Source organism: Asterias rubens, chromosome 9, assembly GCF_902459465.1.
Source record: "Asterias rubens chromosome 9, eAstRub1.3, whole genome shotgun sequence".
NCBI classification, from domain to species: domain Eukaryota; kingdom Metazoa; phylum Echinodermata; class Asteroidea; order Forcipulatida; family Asteriidae; genus Asterias; species Asterias rubens.
The window spans coordinates 20,193,675-20,220,278 of record NC_047070.1 but is presented as its reverse complement, the minus strand read 5'-3'; the positions used below and the strand labels follow the sequence as shown (position 1 = coordinate 20,220,278).

Sequence of the window (26,604 nt, the reverse complement as noted above, 5' to 3'; positions counted from 1 at the left end):
GTAACACATATTCTAATAACTTTTTTACATTTGACGGAATGGACAGAACTGTGAGGTCCAGTCAATCATGCGGTGGGGGAGTACTCGAGTATAATTAATAAGAAAGCTATAATTCATAAACTTGTACAACTATGCTTTTTCGTGTCCCCTTCTAAAAACCCTTTTAAATCGCGTCTTGCTAGGAACTTTATAATGTGCCGGTGTTATTTGTACATATTATAATGAAATTCATCTGAATGACTACATATTAAAATGTTTGTGTTTTTCTTTCTCTCTTTCTTTAATAGTTCAAACTACAACTTCTCTGATTCTTCCTCGACTTGCTGTCATATATCTACATTACCATCTTTAACAGAAGGCCACAAGCATGGTGAAACAAAGTGACAATGTCACCTCATAGGCTAAACACTCCAAAAAGAGATTGAACCTGTTGTGTCGGCAAATGTACCCTGTATGGATGTAAGCAATTGGACAGTTTCTTTTCCTCTTTTTTGGCCAATTGTGTCAAATTCACCTGACGGGACAAAATGTGATTGACGGGACAGAATACGATCGACGGGACAATATTTCAAGACGTCACATTATTCTCTTTACTAAATATAAGTAAACAAAAATGGTTTTTGATTTTAGTTCAGGCGAATTGGATAGTAGATACATTTGAGACACTGGACACCTTTGGTAATTGTCAAAGACCAGTCCTTTCACTTGGTGTATCTCAACATACGCATAACATAATAAATCAGTAACAATTGGAGCTCAATATTTATCCGCGAAGATAACAGACAATAATGGAAGAAAAAACAGCAAACGTTGTGTGTTTTCAGATTCTTTAATTTAAGACCTCAGCTGAGGTCTCAAATTTAATTCTAAATATGTTGCTTCAGAGGGAGCTGTTTCTCACAATGTTTTATACTATCAACAGATCTCCATTGTTAGTTACTACTAAGCAAGTTTGTATGCTAACAATTAATAATTTTGAGTGATTACCAATAGTGTCCAGTGCCAGTACCAAAACAAGGGTATACTTCAGTGTTACAAATAAACAGTTATATCATATTTTGCGCGACTGACAGGACATTTTAAAACCCATACCAAAACAACTACACGTACCTAGTATTATGATGAAATTGGGGTGGACCTACACAAGTCTAATCTGTGTGTTCCATATTAAGGGGGTCATGTGCTGTTATTGCGTAAGTAGGTCGGAGTACGGTGGGAGAGGTCAATGGCGCGAGTGGCGGGTCTTTTTGACCACTCCAGTAGCAGCGGGCTTGTCGCTGAGCAGAGGCAGTCAGGCAGCGGCCAATCACGTGGTGGTTGGGCCAGGCCTGTGTGCATGCGGCGCCTGCATGCCACGGCTTGTTTCTCGGGCGAGGCCCGGGAAGCCGGTCAATGTGATTTTGGTAAGCGAAGTTTCGGTGCAGCGGTAAATCTGTAGGCGAAGTTTTGGTGCTGCCTCCGACCAAACTTCTCCCTTAGCCTAGGCCCCGTAAACAGCTTGCGGAGTGCAGTGTATGTTCTGTTAGTTGCGTAATTTGTTTGCTTGCGATTGTGTTCCTTTGATTTGAGTAGCCTGTTAGAATAGTTGTGACGAAGTGGCAGCTGGTAGTTGAGTTCACAGGTAGCCCTATATAGGACTCTTTCTCTGTACACAGATACAGAGTCCTAACTATTGACCCTGATATCCAGGACGTCACTGTAGTACAATACGAAAGTGTAAGGACGCCAGGGCCAAGTTCACAGGAAACTTGGATGGCCCAACGTTGATCACAGAGATCGACGCTCAGAGTGACCTCACTGGGGTTGACGAGTGCTTGTTCATTATCAGTTGAATAGTCCAGCTACTTTGAAAACTTGAATGAGACAAAGCAAAACAGTCAGCGTGCTAGTGCGTGCGTTTTGGCCTTGATAAATTTGCTAGTGCATACTGGATCGGGCCTCTGAGGAGTGCATTTGGGAAGACAGGTTTGTTGAAGGAATTTGATTGGATTGGAGAAAGTGAGATGCCCAGGAGGCAATTAAAGAGTTCTTACACATAGAGCTGTGTGTCAGAGTCCCCTCATTTATGTTCTCCCAAACCTCCAGAGATATTTCAAACCCTGCCCCCAGAGTGCAACAGACAAACAGTAACCGATCGGGCGGTAGATTTCCACCAAAACGAGCCTGCAGCCTTAGCCCGAGACTGCTCGTAGTATTCCCCGGGTCTGAGGTTCGATTTGGATTCGGGATAAGGGGAACTTTAGGCCCAGCGATCAGACTTCTCCCAAGACTCCCAAATTTGAATTAGTCTCACAGGAAACCCGCCACAGTATGTGATCATATTTCATGTGGGAGTGTAAATTTCACCCGGGATTGGAAAAAAGGTCTCAAAGCTGATATTTAACTATAAATAAATATCTTAGTTGGATGTGAACTACAACACATATGTGTGATTCAATATTTATCTGCTAATTGAGGGTACCTACACCTGTTCCAGTTCCTTGAACTTCAATTATCATAAACATTTATCAATCTAAGGAGACAAAAGGGAAAAGTGGTTTCAGACAGCTTAGGTTGTCTACTTTGCATGCAGTAATTATTTGAAAGCATATAATGAACTTTTACAATTCAATGCAAAAACAACACAACATTTATGTGGAATTAGCTAAACATAAGTTTGTCTGGGGATCATGTCATACGCAAGTTAAGCCCAAGGAAGAATGGGCTAGACTCTTAACTGATCATCAGCAGTAATAACTTGTGACACATCTTATGCATTTTGTGAGCACTTTAATGTGTAGTAGTTAGGACATACACAAGTCTAATTGTAAGTAGGATTTGAAACTTTGGATGGTGGAGAATGTGAAAAGGTTTGTGGTAACACTATGTAATGACTATCTCTTCTTGATGAGTTGGGATGATTCGGAAAAGAATCATTGGTTCCAACTCGACAGTTCAATCAGAATGTTTGTCATTGTAACACGACATCAAGCAGCAGGCCTGGGTGCCCCATGTTACGTTCAAGTTCACTCGACAGTGGCACACATATTTGTTCAGCTCAAAAAGACTGACATAGGAGTCTATTATCGTTAACAATAATACTTACGACAGGGAGTCCATGGTGCAATCTAGGGAGTGTGAGGGTTGATGTGCCCCCTCTCAGATGTTGGATTTTAAAGCCTATTTCAAGCTAGGATGCACCATTTTTGCCTATCATACTAATTGTGCCTAAAAAAACAAATCAATTATAGCTTTGTATTCTGCATATAATGCTCAGACAGCATTTAACCCTTTCATTACAAGCATCGTCAAGGGTGGATCAAGACAACAAATATTAGGGAGGTGGGGTTGGTGGGTTGGGCAAATCTATTACAGATGGAGTATGCCATAAAGTGGAACACAAAGCCTTTTACGGCCTGGGGTCCAGGCCTGCCTACAGGAACAAATTTTGCATTTCAGATGCTCTGTGGTGCAATCTTAGGCAATTTAGAGGTCTAATGGCAAACAATAAGCCTTCAAAATTTGAGCAGTAGAATTCAGGCCTTTTGGGGTTTTTAAAAAAGATGGGTATGTGTAGTTGATTTTTAGCAATGTTTTTATGCAAGGTTTGCGGAAAAAATAAACACTCTCAGATACTTCTCAAATGAATGTGGAGTCAAATAATAACAGCCCTTAGTGCGAAGTTACCTGGGTCAAACATGACCAATATATTGCTTGAACAAGTCATAGAGGCCGCAGACTGACAATGGCATACAGAGATGGCGCGTCTCCATAAAGTTGACATACAGTAACTACAGTACAAGAAAACAAAAAAGTATGGAGACGACATGCATGTACATGTATGTGCCCTTATGAGACACACAAGTTAGCAAAAACTGGGGGAATATTGTTCAACCACCCCCCCCCCCCCCCCAGGACCCAGGATTGATGGCAATGACGGCACACAGGGTTTGGCATTACACATTGCAATACTCGAGGTTCGTGGAAAAGGTGCTGAAAGACACGGGGAACATTTGATATTGTTTCGCCCACCACTCAAAAATGGGGGGATGTGCAAATCTGTCAACACATCCTTCCACTCTTTCACCATGTTCAAGGGGGGATGTGCAAATCAGTCAAGGGTGGAGCATTCGTGTGAGAAGCCTTTACGGCGTGGGGTCCGGGCCTGTTTGAGGGGCCATAAAAAGTTTGCATTTTAGATGCTCTGTGATGCAATCTTATGCCAATTTTGAGGGGGACACTTGATATTGTGTCCCACACCCTCCAAAATATTGGGGGGGGGGGGGACACATGTCCCCCTGTTCCCCTACCCCTGATTGCACACATGCATTGACTTAGTGTAACCCTGATGTAGCTTCGACAAAAAGAGCATTTGAGGTACTGAGCATAATTTGGAGATAGTGGTACATGTAGTATGCATTTATTTTTTAAGGCAAGCTATGGTTAGTAATGGTGTAAAGGAAACCGCAGCTTGGAAACAGTTCTACTTAATTTTAGATATTGAAAGTGTACATATATGCAGGACAACTAAACTTCTTTTCCTTTTGGGGGAACACGTACATGGGTCAACGCATTATACACAACACAGCTCTTTCTTATTCGTTAAGAAATTTTATTGTGATTATAAAAGTGGGTACAAATGGACTTGCAATTTGAACACAGCAAATTGTAATTAATCCCAGCAGTACCATTAGGATCTATACAGGTAGATTCACAGGTAAATTAATGCAGAGTTCTTTTGATTGTTGGAAACAGATTCTATTGTAAAACAGAATTTCAGAAGCTTTATATTGAGAAGCTTCTCATATTCAACACATAAATACATAATATGTTTCTACATTGACACATTAATTTTAACTTAAATGTAGGGGCATGCATGCATGAGGGTCTGCACGTTTATAGCCAAGTGGCAGCAGTTTGTGCAGTAAAGACAAGACAAGGCAAGATGAGACAGTACCATAAACAGGTTCACAGGCAAAATATTTCTTGGAACTATCCGTTCAATGGTTTTAATACTTTATAAATGTAGTTGTATACAATCTTAAAAGATGGGCCCATTTTTTAGATATAGCAGAAACTCCCCAGCAAATGTCAACAAAGAAGGACTAATCCCTATACATGTAGGAATACACACTCTGAAGAGCGTTACTGCCATTATGCTTCTTATATTTAAAAGGCAATGTATTTACTTCACAGTCAAATGTTTCTCAAAGTGCACTTTACTATACAAAGCTGCTGTAATTCTTACGACATGTATGTAAGTCTTTAATTAGTCATTTTAAAATGTATACAGACCATTTGATCAGAAGACTTCAGTTACAAGTTTAGTCATATTGCTGGTTAGCAAATTTAAAAGCATGTTAATTGTAAGATTAGATTGGGGCGTCAAGTCTGAATTGATCTAAACTGGACTTTGTACAATTAGATGTATACCTTTGATTCTTTGAACCATATCAATGGTAGAGAATACAATAACATGAACCTGTGACAAATTAATTTCAATCCGCTTCAGGACCCGCAATGTGATTGCAAAAATCATCCACTGGTGTATAGCTCACTTAATAAGTAGTTGGGTTTCAAAACACTACAAAATCATTTACATTTTTGAATCTTGTTACAAATTGACGTTTATCTAATAGGCAAAACATAATTTGCAAGTGGACAGTAACTAATTAACAATGTTGGTTTTACACAAAAGTATAACTTGATTCACTTTATGACCATGTTGATATCTTTATCATACCACAGCAGTCTCCACTCACAAACAGGGCAATTCCAAAAAGGAGTTCAAATCAATCGAACAGTAACTATGTTTCTATCAGAACTTCCTATTTGTACATGTATGTATTCTTTTTGAAGAGATCAGTCCTTGTACAAGCTTAGGCTTATTGTCTGCGACCTCCCACTATATGATTAACTTCTGTTAAGTAGTTTTTCATTATATTGCACTACCCAATGGTATGGAAAATAAACCTAATATCTGAACCACCATAACTAAAGTGTGCAACAAACTAGAAAAAGAAGAGTGGACTCAAAAGCTATTAAACTCCCACCAGTAAACAAACACTAAATTAAAAGCAAATCAAAAACATGACAATAAGCGTCATACATTAGTCTTTTACCTTTACTAAATTATATATGGACTTCTATTTTTATCCTATTGGCTAATTGAAGGAGGTTTACAGTCAGCAAGTACTGTGGTTCTATTCTATTTGATTTTATTCTATTCTACTATCCTATATTTAACAATTCTTTTTGGGAGATTTCTTCAACATAGTTAATTGATGGGCTATCTTTGCCCGAGTCTAAAGATGGAGTTTGACCGTAAAGAAGCAGCACGCACCTCCGCACAAGGCAGAAGTGCCACACACATCCGCATCAATGCAGAAGTGGCACGCACCTTTGCATGATGAGTGCAATCTCACAATGTCACCATTATAGGAGCTGATCACCCATGATGAGAGACAGACCGTACTGGGATACAATGCAAGACATCATACTGGGGTGACGAGCCTTCTAAACGCTGTCGCCTCCATCTTTTGAGTTTAATTAGGTTTAAAAACTTCAAATCTAGACTAACCCCCCTCCCAACTGCACAATCCCACTCCCCCCATCCCCACCCCCCTCCCCCCAAAAAGATAAAAATAAAAAATAAAAGTATGTTCCCGAGGCTTTGCACTCATGAAATGTTAGCTTGGTAGCAGAATAATTCCATTCCAATATTGTGCATGTGGCGTGATTGTGTCCAGGAAAGGTTTTTCATACTCACAGTCCTCACTTGTTACAATGTAGTCACAAAGGAAGTTGGGTCCAAAGTGTCCTCTTGTCCAATTAGTACAAATTATTAAAACCAAACACCCAACACAAATACATGTCACTTTTATTCTAAAGATAAGGTATTCCATTATTCTTCAAAAGAAGTCTTAATAATAAGGTATAGCATTATCACTCAGTTGTTTGGTCAGGAAAACACATCAAATTTGTGGACATACCAAATCTTTAAAATTAAAAGTATTTCAATTGAGAGCTGACAACTCATCACAATTACACATTGCTGCCTAAGAATAAACATAAAAGTAAAAATTACCAGACACTTCTTTACTGCAGATACACATGATTTATTCACAATAACAAACTTTACAATACCCAATTAAAGGCAGTGGACACTATTGGTAATTAATCAAAATAATTATTGGCATAAAACCTTTCTTGGTGACGAGTAATGGAGATAGGTTGATGGTATAAAACATTGTGCGAAACGGCTCCCTCTGAAGTTCCATAGTTTTCGAGAAAGAAGTAATTTTCCACGAATTTGATTTTGAGGCCTCGAGTTAAGAATTTGAGGTCTCAAAATCAACCATCTAAACGCACACAACTTCGTGTTGCAAGGGTTGTTTTTCTTTCATTAGTATCTCGCAACTTTGATGACTGATTGAGCTCAAATTTTCACAGGTTTGTTATTTTATGCATACAGTATGTTCGTTGAGATACACCAACTGTGAAGGCTAGTCTTTGACAATTACCAATAGTGTCCACTGCCTTTAAAACAGCATTGCTTTTTATTTCAAATTAAGAAACAATTTGAAGAAATAAATTAACATAAACAAGTACAGGTACACGTATGTATTCACAAACACGTAACACGACAGATAAACCGCAAAGTTGTCAGCTCACAATTAAAATATTTCAAAGCCATGGCACAACAATTTCTATTAATTGTCATATCGAACACTCGTATTGAAAAAGGATTAAAAAAAGTTTTTTTTTAAAGGATTAATAAAAAAAAATAAAAAAGGTATGTTGTTGTAACTCCTAAGCTTGAATGTAAATGAGGAGTGTAGAATTTTGTGAACTTCTGGGAATATAAAGTATACTATCTGATTGGAATTTCACAGGTTAAGTCATAATGCAAAATGGCATTATCAAGGTGTAAAAAAGGGGGATAGTTCCATACCTTTGACCTTTATACCCCAGAAACAAATGGAACTTTCTGTTCTCTCAAGTTGCAAGTCCCCCCCAAAACATAATTACACAACTGAGTTTGCCCGGTGGCTAGAGGCAGTGTGAATCCTTGCTTAGCAGCGGGTTCTGCAAATGATTTAATAGATTTAATACACTTGCAACCGGAATAAAGAATATTAATTTGTTTTTTTACCCTTATACACCAATAATTGTTAGCACTTTATACTCAGAACTTACCAGAGTTCTGCGAAGAAAAAATATCAAAGGCGTGAAAAAAACTATTACTCGAGTGGGATTCAAGGAAATTTTTTTTACATCGCACCGTGGCTTTGAAGACAACACAAAAAAGAACAACACTAATGCATGTAAGGCAGTATGATGGTCAACAAACTCCTACAATATCAAGCAAATTGGAAAATGAACAAGCACATAAAGATTTCTTTCAATATCAAAAGATTTCTTACATGTACGCATTTACAACTTCAATAATGAATCATACTGTCTTGCATAGCATTTTGGGGATGGGAAAGGTGCACAAACACATAACTCTCATCCATTCATTCGTTCATTCATTCATTCTATCTACTGTACACAACTAAATGATATGGTTTTATGGATTATAGGAGCAAATAGAGTCCATTTCATATTGTAGCAACTACACTTAATACATTATGAAGTATCAAACACTTTTCAATTACAAAATGGAATTCATTTACAATTTGTACAACAATCATTCATAACTTCTGACTTAATAAAATACATACGTGCAGGGATACATCTATATAGACCACACACACAAATGTTTGTCATTGGATTAAGGGAAAATGCTTCAAGTGTCATCATTTGTAGGTACCAGAAAAAATCATTCACAGCACGTCTGAGGAAATGTTTTTTTTTTCAAGGAAAAGTGACGGAGGACAGGATTGAAATCTACATGGCATTATCTGCATTTAAGTGTTGGGTATACAAGTTTTTGTGTCTTTTGCATATTCATGGAGAGCATTTTTTCCAAGGACAAGCATCTAAGAGTGATTTTAGTACAACAAATATTGAATACATTTCCTTTTTGCATTGTCAGAACTTGATCAATCTGCACCATGCATTCTCATATGCATCCAATGTTTGCATTTAACACAACTAACCATAGTCCTTTGATGATACTTGCTCCTTCAGTGATGTCAAACATTTCACATAGACAAATCCTAAGAAACATGAAAAAAAAAACACATGCAATTAAAATGTTTATAAGACTATTTATGAACAATGACACACAGCATTACAAAATCTGAACTTGTAGATGTCAATAACAAAAAGAGACCCAGTTAAGGAAAGGACATAAAAAACAAATAAATCACAGTTGTGAGTACTCTTTGTTCATGAGGCTTGGTGCACAATTTCAATAATCATGAAAACAGATTACTTTGTTTTCAATACTTCATGTTCATGGATTCACAGTCTGGTGTTGCTATTAATTCACACGTTTTTCCCTTCATCTCAAACTAGGGTTTCTTTTTAGCTCTTTATGCATATTTCATTTATAGGTAACTTTGACCATTCTTAAGTTGAATTTCTATATAAGACATTACACAGCTTATCAGAAAGAAGTTTGCTTGCTTCCATCAATGGCTTTCTTAAAAAAAAAGAGTTGAAGGCCCTTTGTCTGGAATACAGATTCCCTAAATGAATCAGAGAGGCAATGAAAAAGTCAACAGTGATCACCTTCATACTTGGTGGTGGTATGGATAGCAAAGGGTGGGAGGGGTGGGGGGGGGGTTAGGGTTAAGCTCTTTGTCTGTAATATGGATTCCCTAAATGAATCAGAGAGGCCATGAAGCAGCACAAAGTGATCACCTTCACACTTGGTGGTATGGATAGCAAAGGGTAGGAGGGGTGGGGGGGGGGGGTAGGGTTAAGCTCTTTGTCTGTAATATGGATTCCCTAAATGAATCAGAGAGGTCATGAAGCAGCACACAGTGATCACCTTCATACTTGGTGGTATGGATAGCAAAGGGTGGGAGGGTGGGGGGGGGGTAGGGTTAAGCTCTTTGTCTGTAATATGGATTCCCTAAATGAATCAGAGAGGCCATAAAGCAGCACACAGTGATCACCTTCATACTTGGTGGTGTGGATAGCAAAGGGTGGAGGGGGGGGGGGGGTAGGGTTAGGCTCTTTGTCTGGAATATGGAAGTTCCCTATATGAATCATGCCCAGAGAGGCCATAAAGCAGCACACAGTGATCACCTTCATACTTGGTGGTGTGGATAGCAAAGGGTGGAGGGGGGGGGTAGGGTTAGGCTCTTTGTCTGGATGGATTCCCTAAATGAATCAGAGAGGCAATAAAGAAGTCTACAGTGATCAACTTCATACTTCTGGTGTGAATAGCAAAGGGTGGGGGGAGGGGGAGGGTTAGGCTCTTTGTCTGGGTGGATTCCATAAATGAGTCAACAAGGCAATAAAGAAGTCCACAGTTTGTCCAATATTGGTAAACCAGGGTGTTTCAACCATAAGGATCGTAGCTAGACTCTTTCATTAATGTGTTTATTGAATTGTTGTTGATGCAGAAAGGGGGTAAAAGGGTTCTCAATAAAATGTCCATACACTAGAGGGAAACAATACAAGAAGATCCAGTTATCTGAAAGATTGTGATGTTTTTACCCATCACCCATACTGTGGTTTGGATTGGATGTTTATACATTGAAAGATTTATTTATTCACAGAATATATATACACAATTTTGAAGGCAAAATGGGTCTACAAAAATATAGTTATTCCAGAGCTGTTTGCTGAAATCTGTAAATGATCTACAAACTTTGAGCAAAAACAAATAATGTTTTAATGGATAATTAGCAGGGATTCTGGCATGTGTGTGTGTACTCCAGCTTACCACAACTAGGCATTCTACACTATACACAGCTAGTGAAGAAATTAAAGGCTGGTGTTCATAAGCGCAGAATAATTTTGCGGTAAGCAGAGCCAATATTTTGAGCCATAGAGTGATGTTTTCCAGTCTTAAGTTCCTCCACTTCTTTGATCAGCCTCTTCACGATCAGCTTACAATTGTTCCTTTCTGCATCCTCAATATCTTCGTTTGTGCCAATTATTTATAAGAGATTTAAAATGAAGACAATTATTTGTCTCCTTTTTCTTTTGGTTTCTAAAAACAGCTACAGGACAACTTACTGGCATCTGGCCAATGAAAATGAAACCCAAAAATGAAACCAGCTCCCTCAAGAGTTTGGCATGCACGATCCAACTCCTTTTTGAATTTGTCATCCATAGGTGTTTATGCGCATGTGCTTGTCTCATTTGCATATTTCATGGGAAGGGCCTATTCGTCATCAAAGTTGAAAAACCAAATAACGATAAAAAAAACCCTTGTTGCAAAACTTTTTTCGAAAACTACCTATAAACCTATGTTACTTCAGAAGGAGATGTTTCTCACAATTTGCTTATACACTATCAACAGCTCTCCACTGCTCGTGACCAAAAATATAAAGTTTTTGGGCTAACAATTATTTGGTGTAATTACTACTAGTGTTCAGTGCCTCTATAAAGACACATTTTAGAATACATGTATGTACTTACTACAGAACAGCAGCATGATGATTTACAAATCATTGTCAGAAACATTTGTATCAGAGTTTCTGTCAAAGCATGGTCTAAAAGAGAACAAAATATACACATAATCAGTTAAAACAAGTGGTCATGATCAAACACACTTGAATCACATCAGGGCCTAAATTAGAATAAATAAATAGTACTAACAATACTTGGTTCTTATACAGCGCTTTATCACACCCCTAGGGGTGTATCAAAGTATGAGACGTATTCCTTTATAGCATCATGTAATGGTTTCAATGTGCTGTGGTGCAATATGCTGCTGATCAGACCAGGAACATAATGGGCAAAACCATTCGCTATATATGATAAGTGTGCTGATTTTCATACATTCCACAACACACATCAACTACAGCTTTACGTCCCATCTGAAGGACGGAGCAATAATGATTAGGACACTTAACCATCGCTTTGACTTTCTGATTGAACGTAAAGCTGTTGGTCCCGTGTGTTGTGAGCAGCATGTAAAAAATAGTGCAGTTTACATCGAAAAGTGAACAGGTTACTGCGCCCCAGTATTCCTGGTTTAATTGGCTGCATAATGCGCCATAGCACCTTGTAAAACAATTTTAAAAAATAGGTCTCATAAATGTTAGCTCCACTGTACCTGGCAGGTAAAATAATGTGCACTTTGATATGCCCCTTAGGGGTGTGATAAAGCGCACTATAAATGTACATGTAACAACCAAGTATTATTAAAAATGCTTAATCACACAAAATGTCAACACTGGGAGTCAAACCCACACTCTGCTGATCAGAAACACCAGAGCTTGAATTTGGTGTTCTCATCAGCTTGGCCATGACTGCCGCATTAAATGGCTGCATCAAAATATTGCATTAACAGCCCACCAAGGTGGGCTACCCTAGAAAGATATAAAGATTAATTAAACTGTATAAAATGTAAGGTGTCTTTCTTCTTCATCCGTTTTTTTCCCCCAAAAATGTATGTTTATGAGTGTTTATGTCGAATGCTGAACTTGCATTTCTAGCCACAGATGTGAAGGGATTAATGAATATGAAAGAATGTATAAAATATAAATCACTTAAGTAACCCGAGTGCCATTTTTCAGAAAGTCAATGTTGACCCTGATAAGATGTTTCTTGAAGAATTGATCCTGTGTTTTGAGGCCCAACGTAAGGAAATCCCAGTTGCAAGAAGTGCAGGGCAAAATGTTTGTCACTCGAAGGCTTGAGATTTAAAGAGACGGTAGCTAGCAAAAAGAACCTATTTTAGTAGTCATGGTAGGAAGCATGCTACTTACATGGCACATGGTGCAAATGGTATAGGCCAAATACTACTACATCAGGTTATTATTCAGCTGTTACTATTAAAATGGCCAGCCCAGCACTACCACAGTCACCTCTGTCCTAACTCTATGCATCCACTGACCATGCTGCTTAGAGTAGCAGAACTTTATGCATAAGTGCTTACTTACAAAGGTCTTACAAAATGCTTTCAACTGCTCAAAGGAATTTCATGGCAACAAAGGCTCCATTAAAAAAAGGAAGTGAGTATGCAAGAGCATAACAAAGAAAGTGTTTAATGGTGATAATGACCAGCTGGAACTCCGTTTATAACCGATTATTTTTGGTTACTATACACTAGTCTTGATGCAAGACAGTTCTTGTTGCGGGCAATGCAGGCACTGTTGGTGAGTTGGCCGCGCTGTGTGTTGTGTTAAAGAAAAACGAGGAACGTCTTGCACCAAGAATGCGGAACGTCTTGCACCAAGAATGCATCCAAAAACTGTCCGAGTCATAGAAATTAAACACAAGCACGGAGCTCAAGGTCGCCGGAAAACGGATACATTTTTACAGAGTTTCTTAATATATTATGCCTTTGAACCAAAAAGGCATATTATGAATGGGAACAAAATAGCATTCACTTGTTCTTAAATTTCTGTTTAAAACTATGCAGGGTCGTGGCCATGATTAAAGGCCCTCGCCTTCCGCTCGAGCCTTTATCAAATGGCCAAGACCCTTCCGGTTTTACACTGCTGTTCATGGGTTCATGACTACCATTTTGTTCCATTCATTAGACCTTGTCTATTGGCTTCAAAAAAATTAAACTTACCTTTATAGCTACTGGCCAGATTGAGTAATAACGGGATTGCATTAAGTTACTTCATTGTATGGTGAAGATCCTATTGAATCTAAAAAAGATCAATGGTCAAAGAATAGAAATTAAGGATAAATTATAAATTATTATGTCAATTGCATCAAATAATCCTCAAGCAACTACCAACTTTGGGGCAATAAATCCAGGTACTCATGTCATAAACCTTTTCTACCTTCTGCCCTAGTAGTAGTTCAAAAGTCTTCCAGATTCTGAAAATCTACATGTACTCCAAGGATAGTAGAATCTTGGAGGAAGGAAACAACAATGTCTAAGAAGAAGGAATAAAAAAGACATGTCACACAAGGGGATCACACAATCACCAGATGCCAAAGTGCAGAGAGCAAATTGATAGAGTTTTCTTGGACTTCTCAAAGACCGTTGAAAGAGTCCCACATGAGCGTCTTCTCCTGAAACAACACCTTATTGGCATGAGTGGTCACCTCTTGTCCTGGATACAGGATTTTCTGACAGGTCGCACCCAACAAGTCATTCTTGAAGAAGAGCAGCAACCTATCCAATGAAGCTTCAGGAGTTTTGCAGGGTACTCCCAGGTCAAAATTCCAGTTGAACCTAGTTAACTGGGGTCAACTGGTTCAACTGGAAAGTGACCAAGCTCGTCCATTTTCCATATTAACCAACTGGTTTGGACTAGGTTTAACTGTGTTCAACTAGGTTGAAATTATAAACCAGTTGGTTTATAAATGTCTTATTATTATAAACCAGTTGGTTTCTGTCCATTTTCCATATTAAACCAACTGGTTTTAACTGTGTTTAACTAGTTTATCAACTGGTTTCAACTAGTTCCAGTTTAACTAGGTTCAACTGGAATTTCGACCTGGGCTGTGCTTGATCCCCTCTTACTTCTGGTGTTTATAAACGACCTGACGGACTGTGTTTCAATTGGAATTCGCCTTTTCGCAGATGAATGTTTTTTATACCGGCCCATCAGATCCCAGGACGATGTCACTACCCTCCAGCAGGACCTCACCAACCTCCAGAAATTATTATTATTATTAATATTATTATTATTATTATTATTATTATGTTGGACAGTCTGTCGTTTTGTGTGCACACAGTCTAGTTAACTTCCGGGAGAAAGGTTTACGATATCGCAACTCACCATTCACACTAATCTCTCTCATAGTACAAACATTGGTTTAACATGATTATGAATTGAACAAATCAAGAAATTGTGATTCAGTAACTAGACGACGATATTTGTTCTCTAGTCATTGTGAAATCAGCGGTTAGCTGGGGGATTCGAACCCACAATCTTGTGATGTAAGTCCTGCAGTCTAACCACCTGAACACGGTGACACTACATTAATATGTACTTTAACTATACTAACTAGTGTGGATTTATACTTATAAAATAGCCCTATTATATTAAAAGGAAAGTACACGTTTGGTTATTAGTACTCAAAATAAAAATTAACTTAAAAACTGACTTGGTAACGATCATTGGACTTGGAGAGCTGATGGAAGTATAAAATAATGTAGGAAACGACTCCATCTATGGTTTATATGGGATACACCAAGTGAGAAGACTGGTCTTTGACAATAATATCACCAAACGTGTACAATGCCTTTCAATACACTACGTATATTAAATACATGTACATTAGCTGACACAGTGACAGTCAATAACATTACAAACTAGATGCGGCGTAGACCAGCTAACCGAAGAAAACGATTTAAAAGTAGCTTCTCTCCAGCGGACGGCGGAATGAACCAGATAAATGTAATCTAACAGCCCTTAGCTTGACTTGTGTGCTTTAGTTGCTTCATAAATAATACTTTACACAGATATTAACAGTCAAAATTGTCCACTTACTCATTTCATACTTCCCGCGATGATGTTCACCATCTTGAATTGATCACGGAATGCAATACTAAACATAACTAGTCTACAGAGGGCGCTAGGGTTGTTCTTAGATGAAATTAATTTTCTTTGGCCCTGTTATAACAAAAATATACTACCAGACTAAGGTTACCAGCATAATACCATGTCATGTGTACAGTTTGTGAGTGGTATCCAGCTCATTTCTGCTAAGCATACAATTCTTTGAAATAATGGGCCCTGGATGCCATGCCACCTAGGCCCTGGGGGGGGGGGGGGGGGGTGGGGGATGATGGGAGGGGCAAACCCGGGATTGTTCCAGTCCTGGGGAGAATGGTGGAAATTGCACTCTGTGTCCTATTATACTAATTTTGACCATTTTAAATAATTATTGCCTTGACAGGAACAGCCCTTGACTAATAATATTATAGTAGTTATAATGTTAACAAGTTGGCAATATCTTAAAAGAAGTATTAAAAGTGTACAGAGGTAACACTTCTCAGGAATTTTTGCAATAATATCTCAAAAAAGGAGTATAAGAAGCGTTACCGCGATAACACTTCTCCGACTGTGTCTTGATCTAGGGATAATTATTCTTATAGTTTTGGCAATAAAGTAGTGCAGCCAAGCTTGAGTGCAGCGGCTTTGGGTTAAAGTACAATGTGTTTAAAGACATTTTTCACTAGTGGCAAAACAATGCAATTTCTTTTACAGGGGTATTTTATTATTTTAAAATGTTAATTATATATCACAATATTGTTTCTTGTTTCACATGACCAAGGTATTTATTTCACACTAAAGCCATAAACATAAATATGGCAAAATAAAATGAACATTTTGAACTTACTATACACATAACGGGCAAAAAACACTTCAAAGTTAAAGACAGTGGACACTATTGGTAACTGTTAAAGACTAGTCTTCACAGTTGGTGTATCTCAACATATGCATAAAATAAAAAAACCTGTAAACATTCGAGCTCAATCGGTCGTCGAAGTAGAGAGATAATAATGAAAGAAAAAACACCCTTGTCACACGCAGTTGTGTGCTTTCAGATGCTTAATTTGAGACTTCAAATTCTAAATCTGATGTTTCGAAATCAAATTTGTGGAAAATGACTTCTTTCTCAAAAACTATGGCACTTCAGAAGGAGCCATTTCTCACAATGTTTTATACAATCAACTTCTCCCAATTACTCGTTACCAAGTAAGGTTTTATGCTAATAATTATTCTGAGTAATTACCAGTAGTGTCCACTGCCTTTAAGTGATTGATAGTTATGGTAATAGGCATTAATAGGGCCTACTAAAAATAATTAGGCTAGAAGACAACACCAGTATGAAAACAAGGAGTTGCTACATAGATTGGTTTTGACCTCATCGCAAATACTTGGTACGCATGCATAGCGATCAAGTTTGACTGCGAGCTGGATCAGCATGCACCTCGTTCAACAGTAAGCGCTTTGCAAAAGAATTTGCGAAAAGGTCTTTGATGACATTAGTTAACAACAGGGTGGACCACGTGAAGGTTGTCATCTTCCACCCCACAACAGTTAAAGGGATCATAATACATCCAAGTTTGTAACCATTACAACAATTGCTTCTTTGAAATGTTACCCCCCTTTGATACCTAGCCTACGGAGTGAAAAACCAGAGATAACAAATACTCTGGAAAACCCCACTTCAACTTATCTATAATAACTATGACTTAAGAAATGCTTTCAATTGTTCAATTAAAGTTGTTGACCATGATTATGCGGTTAAAGAAAATTTTATATACAGTACCGTTTTCTTGCAGTAAAACCAATTAATTACTTTCCTTTGTTTAAGATTAGATACATTACATAATTTCAATCAATATCCTATATCGGAAGTCATTACTATAGTGGCTAGCTCCCTTTGTCTGCAGAGTGAAGAAACACTCTTGTGAGAAAGTACTCTTGAAAACCCTGATATTAGCATCAAATAGCAATCTACATAGGCAAATATCAAACTTGTCAACAATTTTGTAATTAAAATAAACCGTGTTAACAAGTACTCTCAACTATAAAACTGTTGTGAATGGTATATCACAATACCAATCTTAGTGTGGCATTTTTGCCACAAAATTAACACCAGATAATAAAACTAATGTCATGTCCTTTGTATAAAATTTAACAAAACATAATTAACGAGCAATCTCAACTATTGCAAGGTATAAAGAATATCAATACCGAGTGTGACATTAATGCAACATAATTAACAGTAGATAATATAAATGTTGTGACCTTTGTTATAACCATTGTAATTAATTAATATAACAACTAGTACTCGGTGCCCGGCGAACAGCGCCCTCTATTGAGCAAAAACTCAACATCATGCACAAATTAATGCCTACCTAGCTCGTAACAATGAACATTGTAATTAATTAGCATAACAATGAGGACTCAAACACCCTCAAGTAACACAGTACAATGTCATGACCATTGTAATTTAAAACCTCAATAACAGTTATTGAACCCAATGTGAGTCACAATATTTACATGTCCTTAAATAATAACTAATACAAAAAAAAACATGGTGGCCACCATGTGGGGGTACCCCCAGAACACTAATAATATTGTTTGGATGAATAACGGAACGACACAATAAAAGGTACCATTCATATTTAATACAATATTCAAATTCAGTAAAAGTAATACTAAATTTTATTAGTTTGTAATGTTAAACCACTCATATACACTTCTTGACAAGCTTGTTGTCTTTATATTTGTAATGAGTTTGCCCTATTGTTTCATAATTGTAATGAGCAATTGCATTACAAATTTACATAACTTGTTTCATGCTTGTAATGCAGTACTTCATTACGCACTTGAAACTTTGACATACTTGCAATGAGGTATTTCATTGCAAGAATGTTTTGCATGAGTGTAATGAAATACCTCATTACAAACATGCAACATTAAAAATGTGAATACATTAACTTGTAAGGAATTATCTCATTACAAGTTATTACGTATTCTGTCTACAAAATAAGTTGAACAAGGCAGCTTGAAGCAGGAACTTCATCACATCAAGACATCACTACAACTCAACGACTAAATAAAAGACCTTCAATTCCTGCAGCCAGCCCAAGCCATTCCTCATCACACAAGTAGACAAAAGTCCGCAGTTCAAGGCTACCATCACCCTTCCATACATCGGCCATGCATCTCACAAGCTCCAACAAATCGTCAGCCAAGCTCAACCCAGAAACATCAAGATTCAAACATCACTTCACACAGAAGACCAGCATTCCCTCCGAATGCGATGACACATAGAGGAGACCTGCTGCATTCATATCCATGAGAATCAAGAAACATCCAAGCACTTGGCAGTATGGGACACCATGACAAATCAGCCTTGATCAAACACTCACAACAAAGGGTCTTTTCAGAGCCAACACTCACACAAAAGAGTGTACCCACAAGTTAAATATACATATTTATAGTTTCTTCCTATTTCTCTTCACCATGCAAAGCTTCAAACAATACTAATATTCAAGTCATTGTTCCACAATAAGAAAACTTTGTTGTGTAAGTGAGTTCAATCTGCAGATGAATCCGGATGATCATGCTGTAATATCAAGATCCATTGGAAGATTTGTTCAATGTTGTTCATGTTCTTGGAACATCTACTCAATGGTCGAAGTACATCCTTAGTAACAGTCGAAGCTGGTACCACCAATTTGGATACAACCTTAGATGAGGGCAGTCATCATGAAGAAACAGTCCTCCTTTACAAAGACTGTGTTGAAGCAACAGTTTTATTGGTGCTGCATAATGTGGCTCAGCATCTTGACGTAATCAACTCTTAGTTGTTCCACTCTGTTCATCCTGTAATATGATATAAAACAAAATTGAAACAAAAAGATTTGTAAGTTCAATTTTTGTGTTTAAGCAAAGTTTATTTTCCGCACGTTAATGGATTTCTCAGATTTATTAGCTAAAAGAGATCTTACCTTCAAGGATCCTGGTAAGTAGTTGTAGAAATACTTGATGTATATCTCCTCAAGCCATGACGTATCTATCTTTGTGTTGTGATGTCACATCTTCATGGTCCATGTTGACAGGATGGGAGAAAAGTAGTCATCACAATAACCTGTATGTAAGTAGTAGTTGAGCGACAGGTTGTCTTTAGCTGACGCCATCTTGGGAACCTCTGATGGCCGCCTTCAACGCCCCGTCCAGCATCAGCATCTTAAGCTCAGTTGTTTCTGGTTGTGTCCTTCAGCCGATCTAAGAATGTTACATCAATGGCCATTGGTAGCATTCTTGTATAGACGCCATCTAGCGGATGACCTCTAGGGGAGCGCCATCTGAAAGAAAGTTGTTATCACATCAGTACAAACCATATGGAGACTAATATAATGTAATCATGTGATGATCATTACGGAACTACTGCTTCAAAATCAAATCACAAAATTAGCTCAAAAATTAAGTTCAAACACTACTTTTCATGAAAAAGTTTGAAGTTTCTGTCATCTCAAAGACGCAGACTGTTAAAAAGATTGATGCAACAAACTCTCTGCACAATTCTTTCAAGTTATGTTATTCCATGTGTAAAAACTGTTTTAGTTTCTTGTGAAAACAAGTATGGTTACCATTATTACATCTGTTGTTGATCCATTAGACTGCAATGCATTCTCTCATCCACCAGGGAGACAGGAACACTCCTCTATGAAGCCAGGCAACCAGCGGTTGTCTTCTTGGTCATCGACGGATGGAAGTCACCAGCGCGAACGCAGACACCATTGATGTGCAGTTTTCATTGGACTCCGTACTTCACAGGCAGTTGGTTTCGCATTTCACCATTGCAGTAAATAAAAGACAAAAAATAGATACATTCAGAAAATGCACTTCCAAATAGAATTATTCCATTTAGTTTGGGAATAATTTAGGTCAACATAAATGTGGGTTTGAGTTTTTCTATCATATTATTCGTTAGGGTTTATTTCTTTGAATTTTTAGAGTCAAATATTTCTCATCAACTTGTTTGTCTGCATTTAGCAAATCGTAAAATAAATTGTAAATTTTTCGTTAAACTTTGATGAACACTTATGAACACATCAGAGGAAAGAAAAGAATGTTTAGGTTCTGTTAAGGGTTAAACTGCATGGTTTAAATGAGCTAGTTTTGTTTGGGCATTCAAAATAAGCCACATTAAGTTTTCAAAAGCACTTTTTTACGACTTAATACTTATGGACAGTAATAACTTATACTGTATTTTACTTTCTTAAGTCATCTTACCTGGAAACTTGCATCCTCAGACCATAAGACACCCTCGTCCTCCTTCCATGATCCTTGGTAGCCATTATCCTTGTGACATCACCTGTATATGGAGAATCATTCAACAACTACATCACTAAGTTAGTTCAAAAGTTGAGTTCAGTCGCTGCTTTTCAGCAACAAGTTTGAACAATTTATGTCATCTCAAAGACATCCGATTGTTGTAAAAAGATTGACGCAACAAACTTTCTGCGCAATCCTTTAAAGGCAGTGGACACTATTGGTGATTACTCAAAATAATTATTAACATAAAACCTTTCTTGGTGACAAGTAATGGGGAGAGGTTGGTGGTATAAAACATTGTTAGAAACAGCTCCCTCTGATGAAGTGCCATAGTTTTGGAGAAAGAAGTAATTTTCTCTGAATTTGATTTCGAGACCTCAAGTTTAAAACTTGAGGTCTCAAAATCAACCATCTAAACGCACACAACTTCATGTGACAAGGGTGTTTTCTTCTTTCATTACTATCTCGCAACTTTGATGACCGATTGAGCTCAAATTTTCGCAGGTTTGTTATTTTATGCGTATGTTGAGATACAACAACTGTGAAGGCTAGTCTTTGACAATTACCAATAGTGTCCACTGCCTTTAAAGTTATGTTATTACATGTGTAAAATCTGTTTTAGTTTTCTGTCAAAACAAATATAGTTGCCATTATTACATCTGTTGTTGATCCATCAGACTGCAATGCATTCTCTCATCCACCAGGGAGACAGGAACACTCCTCTATGAAGCCAGGCAACCAGCGGTTGTCTTCTTGGTCATCGGCGGATGGACGTCACCAGCACGAACGCAGACGCCATTGATGTGCAGTTTTCATTGGACTCCGTACAATTCACAGGCAGTTGGTTTCGCATTTCACCATTGCAGTAAATAAAAGACAAAAAATAGATACATTCAGGAAATGCACTTCCAAATAGAATTATTCCATTTAGTTTGGGAATAATTTAGGTCAACATAAATGTGGGTTTGAGTTTTTCAATCATATTATTCGTTAGGGTTTATTTCTTTGAATTTTTAGAGTCAAATATTTCTCATCAACTTGTTTGTCTGCATTTAGCAAATCGCAAAATAAATTGTAAATTTTTCGTTAAACTTTGATGAACACTTATGAACACATCAGAGGAAAGAAAAGAATGTTTAGGTTCTGTTAAGGGTTAAACTGCATGGTTTTATTGAGCTAGTTTTGTTTGGGCATTCAAAATAAGCCACATTTAGTTTTCAAAAGCACTTTTTTTACGACTTAATACTTATGGACAGTAATAACTTATACTGTATTTTACTTTCTTAAGTCGTCTTACCTGGAAACTTGCATCCTCAGACCATAAGACACCCTCGTCCTCCTTCCATGATCCTTGGTAGCCATTATCCTTGTGACATCACCTGTATATGGAGAATCATTCAACAACTGCATCATTAAGTTAGTTCAAAAATTGAGTTCAGTCGCTGCTTTTCAGCAACAAGTTTGAACTATTTATGTCATCTCAAAGACATCGATTGTTGTAAAAAGATTGACGCAACAAACTTTCTGCGCAATCCTTTAAAGTTTTGTTATGACATGTGTAAAATCTGTTTTAGTTACATGTCAAAACAAATATAGTTGCCATTATTACATCTGTTGTTGATCCATCAGACTGCAAAGCATTCTCTCATCCACCAGGGAGACAGGAACACAGGAACACTCCTCTATGAAGCCAGGCAACCAGCGGTTGTCTTCTTGGTGATCGGCGGATGGACGTCACCAGCACGAACGCAGACGCCATTGATGTGCAGTTTTCATTGGACTCCGTACTTCACAGGCAGTTGGTTTCGCATTTCACCATTGCAGTAAATAAAAGACAAAAAATAGATACATTCAGAAAATGCACTTCCAAATAGAATTATTCCATTTAGTTTGGGAATAATTTAGGTCAACATTAGTGTGGGTTTGAGTTTTTCAATCATTTTATTCGTTAGGGTTTATTTCTTTGAATTTTTAGAGTCAAATATTTCTCATCAACTCGTTTGTCTGCATTTAGCAAATCGTAAAATAAACTGTAAATTTTTCGTTAAACTTTGATGAACACTGATGAACACATCAGAGGAAAGAAAGGAATGTTTAGGTTTTGTTAAGGGTTAAACTGCATGGTTTTATTGAGCTAGTTTTGTTTGGGCATTCAAAATAAGCCACATTAAGTTTTCAAAAGCACTTTTTTTACGACTTAATACTTATGGACAGTAATAACTTATACTGTATTTTACTTTCTTAAGTCATCTTACCTGGAAACTTGCATCCTCAGACCATAAGACACCCTCGTCCTCCTTCCATGATCCTTGGTAGCCATTATCCTTGTGACATCACCTGTATATGGAGAATCATTCAACAACTACATCACTAAGTTAGTTCAAAAGTTGAGTTCAGTCGCTGCTTTTCAGCAACAAGTTTGAACTATTTATGTCATCTCAAAGACATCGATTGTTGTAAAAAGATTGACGCAACAAACTTTCTGCGCAATCCTTTAAAGTTATGTTATTACATGTGTAAAGTCTGTTTTAGTTTCATGTCAAAACAAATATAGTTGCCATTATTACATCTGTTGTTGATCCATCAGACTGCAATGCATTCTATCATCAACCAGGGAGACAGGAACACTCCTCTATGGAGCCAGGAACCAGCGGTTGTCTTCTTGGTCATCGGCGGATGGAGGCACCAGCACGAACGCAGACACCATTGATGTGCAGTTTTCATTGGACTCCGTACTTCACAGGCAGTTGGTTTCGCATTTCACCATTGCAGTAAATAAAAGACAAAAAATAGATACATTCAGACAGTAATAACTTATACTGTATTTTACTTTCTTAAGTCGTCTTACCTGGAAACTTGCATCCTCAGACCATAAGACACCCTCGTCTTCCTTCCATGATCCTTGGTAGCCATTATCCTTGTGACATCACCTGTATATGGAGAATCATTCAATAACTGCATTCAAACCACAAAATTAGCTCAATCATTGAGTTAATGTAACATGACATCATCAGACATAACAAAAATGTGTCTGTACATTCCCAAGTGGAATTTCTGTGTCAGTCATATTAACTCAGATGTAATGCCCTTTGGATTGAATGATCAGAGTTTCAAAATGAAATGAACAATTTATGTACAACAATTTATCGACCATACCATGTGTTTCAAAATATGATGATATCCACTGTTGTTTTATTTCTATAAAAAAAATTGTTGGGCATCAGACATAATGGCATTTTACACCATTACAATATGAAGTCAGAGACCCTTCCCCCAAATAAACAATTTTATTGAAAAATAGTGAATCGCAACGCTCAATTTGACCTTTGCAGGAGCCCCTCTTTAACATAAATTAACAAAATATCATCATTTCAGGAAAATTCTTTAAATTACGGTCCTGAATTAAATTCCAAAGTATTAACATCATGAAAATAAACTTACCCTCAGGTTGTATTCCTGAACTTTAAAATGAGTGTCGTTTCTTCACAGCATACCTCCGCTCACCACAGCTCCAATGACGTCATCATGGCCTAGAAAACAGCAAATGGAATGAAACATAAAAGATGTTGAAGGGCTTCAAACATAATGGCCTTTTACACCATTATAAATTGAGACCCTCCCCCACCCCAAAAAAAAAAAAAAAAAAAAAAGAACTCAACAATTTTCATATCAACTTGAAAAGTAGTGAAGCGCAAAACTCAATTTGATATTTTTCTTTGCAGGAGGCTCTCTTTTAAGCAATAGCACATCATCGATAAAACAGTATTGTCCAAAGACCCACACTTCGTGTATCACAACTTGTACACAAACCTGTGAAAATTTAGGCTCAATCGGTCATCAGAGTCGGGAAAAAATAACGGGAAAACCCACCTATGTTTACGCAGTGTCACAACAAGTGTTCATAATAAATCAGTTGTTCTCGATATTGAGAATTGATAATTGTATTAATGTCTTCTCAAAAAGTAAAGCATTTCATGGAATAATATTTCACAGGGAAGTCTTTAACCATTACCTTCTGTAAACCCTGTGAGTTATTTATTAATCTGTGCACTTTAATTTGTTGTTCTGTTCAGAAAGTGTTCATTGGCTTTAACCAAAATTAACAAAATATGATCATTTCAGGATTTTTTTATTACAATTTTGGTCCTGCAAGAACTTCTAAACTATAAACATCCTGAACATAAACTTACCTTCAGGTTCTATTCCTGAACTTTAAAATGTGTAAGTGTTGTTTTCCTCACAGCAACCTCCGCTCACCACAGCTCCAATGAAGTCTTCATGGCCCTGGAATGACTGGTGCAGTTTCCATTGGACTCCATATTGCGTATTCCAATGGCAGTTGGTTCCGCATTTCACCATTGCAGTAAATAAAGAACAGAAAATACATACATTCAGAAAATGCACCTCCAAACAGAATTATTCCATTTAGTTTGGGAATATTTCAGGTGCATATAAATGGTGTGAGTGGTTGTTACATGACAAGTGACTGATAACGGATGGTGTGGAGTTATAGATGGGGTAGGTTCTCGCTGTCGTTGAACGAACCCCTGATTGTTAAGATGTAACATGCAAGCATGGAAATGAGCTTAGTAGATTTTAAAGTGATGGTGTAGATGGGAGTGAGCTTGTTAATCATGCAGTTTGGTGCAGGTTTGATGTTAGAGTGAATAAATGGTGATAATAATATACCTTTAGGATGGACGTAATCCCTCTGTGCCGTAATACCACGGGATTACAGTGGTTGCAGGGTCTGTCATGAGAGAGCATGTAGATGAGAAGGACTCCATCCCAGGTTCTCAATCTCAGTCACTGCATGTTGGGAAACAAAGATAACATTCTATAAGTTGTGAAACATGTTTGACAACATCAGAGTAAAAGATGGTAGCTCCAGTGGTTAGAGAGTAGTTTTAGAACGAGGGGCAAGGTGCTAAATAAAGTACTTGAACGAGACTGAATGCATTGGAATACCATTTACATGTAAACTTGCTTATAATGCGTTTGACATGTAATTGTATTTTTGGTGCATTTACATTTCTTGTTTTCCTGTCGTTATCATTCACAAAAACTACTAAGCATGTAGAGTGAATTTCTCAAGAACTACAGCACCTCAGATAGTAATATTTTTAGGAAAGCTTTACACAATCATTATCTTTGGTGTAAGTTAAATGTAAATCTGCGGACATTGTCTTTTGTGTTACCAAAAGTATCCAAATGCTTTAATTTTTAAACAGAAGTAAAGATCACACACTTTGTGTAAGCTTTAAAAAAATGTCCAGGGTCTTTCACAGGGTGCAAAGATCTTGCATGTAGCAACTACGGTTCTCCAGATATATTCTTTTGTAAATAATTAAACATTGATTTAAAGTTATGACGTCATCTTATTCCAAAACTTGTATTGCCACACTGAGGTCTAAGTACATGGGTAAGTTCAAAGTGAAACCCTAGCCTTTTTGGATCCAAACTAAGCGCTTGAATCCAGAATCCATAACCATCCATATACTATAAAAAAACTTGTGTATAGGCTTCTAACGAAACTTGTCTCATTAACATTATTTTTAAGAGTGACCACTAACAGTCTTAAAAAGATCGGGTTTCAAAGAAGTTTGACAAAGATCGGTTTCCCGTAAGCAGCCCATTCCACATGCAGGATTGTAAATGAATGATCGCTGGGGAGTATTTGGTTTTGGCAAAGTTGTTGCTGTAAATTAAAAGATATCACACCAGACAATATCCACTGTGAAACCATCCGAAATCTCATTAAACGCAGGAATTGGCTGAA

General features: G+C 37.4%; 3 long non-coding RNA genes across 5 annotated transcripts; all 3 read right to left on the bottom strand.

The window, feature by feature from the left end:
- Nucleotides 1-7,766: 7,766 nt before the first annotated feature.
- LOC117295026 lies at nucleotides 7,767-15,556 on the bottom strand. Of its 3 annotated transcripts, none has more exons than XR_004519616.1 (4): nucleotides 15,513-15,556; nucleotides 13,634-13,712; nucleotides 11,527-11,600; nucleotides 7,767-9,143 (listed from the first exon to the last, which is right to left on the bottom strand). It is a non-coding gene; the product is annotated as an uncharacterized LOC117295026 (long non-coding RNA). The 3 variants fall into 3 exon arrangements; XR_004519618.1 differs by lacking the exon at nucleotides 15,513-15,556 and adding an exon at nucleotides 14,119-14,282; XR_004519617.1 differs by lacking the exon at nucleotides 15,513-15,556 and adding an exon at nucleotides 13,851-13,906.
- A 1,506-nt stretch (nucleotides 15,557-17,062) lies between these two features.
- On the bottom strand, nucleotides 17,063-20,793 carry LOC117294781. Its single transcript, XR_004519571.1, has 3 exons — nucleotides 20,138-20,793; nucleotides 19,496-19,852; nucleotides 17,063-19,370 (listed from the first exon to the last, which is right to left on the bottom strand). It is a non-coding gene; the product is annotated as an uncharacterized LOC117294781 (long non-coding RNA).
- A 2,920-nt stretch (nucleotides 20,794-23,713) lies between these two features.
- LOC117294948 lies at nucleotides 23,714-25,631 on the bottom strand. Its single transcript, XR_004519597.1, has 3 exons — nucleotides 25,016-25,631; nucleotides 24,267-24,355; nucleotides 23,714-23,755 (listed from the first exon to the last, which is right to left on the bottom strand). It is a non-coding gene; the product is annotated as an uncharacterized LOC117294948 (long non-coding RNA).
- Nucleotides 25,632-26,604: the final 973 nt, after the last annotated feature.